Genomic DNA, 2,719 nt, shown 5'->3' with positions numbered 1-2,719 from the left:
TTTGGACTATGAAAACAGGAACAATTATGGTGTAAATGGACTTTGAAAATAGCAATAATTAGGTAATTAAAAATGTACTTCGGTTTCATTATGGTGTCCATAAAATTCCACCATTGAAAAACAAACTATTTTAACATATTTTACTTAATATAATTCATGTAATTGTGATTTTTATGTTCCACCTAGTTATGCAATTAAGTGGTACGTGGCTATTTCTTACAATTAAACATTGCAAAAATCTGCTGCCAGTTTGGAACACGGAGTATGATATATTTAACAACTTTTTATGCTAAACAGTAGACACAGTGAACATTATATTCATTTAATTCCCTTTTAATTAGCTGAATAATATTTTAAATGTGAATTTAGGCCTAACTAGAATGGCACATTACTTGAGGTTGTTTTCTTCCAAATTACATGTCTGTAACTTGTTGATATTTTTCGCAAAAGGAAAGTGGTATGTGTGGGCCCGTGAGGTGAGAATAACAGAGGTTTCCCAATTTTCCAGCAAAGCTTCTCAGTCACTGGTTAAAACCATCCTTGTGACACATGGATTTTAGGAACACCTCCCCACATTTCCTCTTGAAGAAGCAGCTCAGGGAATATGTCCCAACCTTGGCTGAGGCCCGAGGCAGAGAGAAAAGGCGAGGGTCAGACACTCCAATTTCATTGCCATCTTCTGCTCTGGGGGGAGGCAGCCTGAATCTGCCAACCAGCTGCCTCTGGCCCTGGACCGTGGCCTCCACTCACACCTCTGACTGCTCAGAGGTGGACCTGCACCAGCTGGGGCCACCACGGTCAGTCACTCCCCTCGGGCGTTCTGGCCTCCCTTTTCCATAAACCTCCATCCCTCCTAACCAGGCTGGTGCTGAGTGAGCCTGGAGTCTGGGAGGGATTCCTGAGGCACTTGAACTGAGTTCCCGAGGATGCATAGGGATTCATCAGGGGAAAACAGGGACCTAGGAGACTTCAAGGAGGAAGAACTTGTGCAGGCCCTTTTGCGCACATGACATGAGGGACAGCACACACAGAGCTCCCTGTCCCTGTTCCCTTTGAGCCTTCTTCTTGCCAAGGCCTATGCAGTGACAGGCCAAGTTCTGCCCTTGGTTCCCTGACCAGCGCTGTCTCAGTCTCATTTCCCCCTCACTTACTGCCCTGGCTTAGAGGGTCCCCAGCAGTCTCCCATTCTCCTCCTACCTCCAGTCTCCTTCCCTCTGCCCTCCCTATCTACCGAGTCCTGACTCCTGCATTAAGTGTCCTGAAGAAGATGTGCGGCCTGCGGTCTACTCCAAAATCACATCCCACCTTCTCTCCTGGCTGGTCAGACTTTCCTCCCCAGGGCCCAGATTAGCAGCCTGACTTCCCTGCCCTCTGTTCCCAGATTGGGACGCTGCACCAAGCCAGCCCCATGCGACACATGTGGGCTGGGGTCCTGCCACAAAGTGAGAGGAGGGGGCGGGGGTGATCGGCCCTTGCATTTGAGGGATGCCTCTCCTCCGAGTCAGGGCAGCCGTCGCTGTTCCTAAGCAACAGCGTGGTTCATTCCATCTAGTGGACACACACCATTCCCAGTCCTCCTGCACTTGAATTCTCCAAGGCTCAGCTCCCATTCTGCCTGTCTCACGTGACCTCTTCCTAGTGCTGCCTCAGACCCCCAGGATTAAAGGAGATGAGGCACAGGAGGGCTTAACAACCAACACGACACCAATAACAATAACTAATGCTAATTGAACACCCCCTCAGCACTTAGTATGTTGCATCAATCATCTGATTTAGCTCGCCAACATGCACAAATGGGGCTACTCCTCGCTTACGAGGGTTATGAGACCAGTCCAGAGACATACAACCAAATGAGAGAACTAGCCTCAGAACCCAGGTGATCTGATGGCAGGGTCTGTGTCTCTAACTGCTCCTCTGTCCTGCCTCCCTAGCAGAGAAACCAGCAAATGGTAAGCAATAATTGGTAGTTGCTGCCCTGAGTCTCTTTTTCTTTGTTCCTCTTAGTTTTGAAATCTGGGTGTCCTGACTCGCTGTTCAGTTTAGAATTATAGTTCATTTCAGCATGTTTTTTTGCACCCAGATTGCTGAGTGCCATTGGCAGGCTCACATCCTGACTTTCCACCCGGAGTTTACACCTTTGGGCTCTTGAGTCCATTTGAACTCTGCCAGAAAATCTGCCGGTGGCCTTGGCCTTAGCATTGGCCAAGCTGGGAGGCTGTCTCGGGGTCCCCAGCCACAGCACTGTGTTCATGGCCCTCTGGGCATCAGGGTTCCGACCACCCTGCTCCCTTCGGCTGCACCCCCACCCCCATTCTCATCTTGGGTCCCTCAGCCTCAGCTATACCTGACTCCAGCCCCTATCATCTTAAAATCCCAGCCTGCCTTGGGCCTTCAACTACTCAAATTTGGCTCGTATTGAATAAGTGGTTTGATGAGGGTAGCATCGGTGCATAAGGGCTGCCACACAAAGCTGTGTGTTGTCAGACGCCACTGAGAGAGAGAGCCTGCCACCGTCAAAGGTGGAGCTCCAGCATCGGGAGAGCCACGCCTTGCTGCAGGCTGTGCCCTCACTGCCCCAACATAAAACCAGCCACAACAGACCCCATGGGAAGCGTGCTTCCCATGTGCCAGGCAGAGTGTTATGGCTCTTTCCAATTCCCAAACCAACGCTGCAAGTTATATATTACCGTCCTGACTCTACAGAAGACTGCAGAGCAAA

The sequence above is a fragment of the Hippopotamus amphibius genome, chromosome 16, assembly GCF_030028045.1.
Source record: "Hippopotamus amphibius kiboko isolate mHipAmp2 chromosome 16, mHipAmp2.hap2, whole genome shotgun sequence".
Taxonomy (NCBI): domain Eukaryota; kingdom Metazoa; phylum Chordata; class Mammalia; order Artiodactyla; family Hippopotamidae; genus Hippopotamus; species Hippopotamus amphibius.
This window is presented reverse-complemented; position numbering follows the sequence as displayed.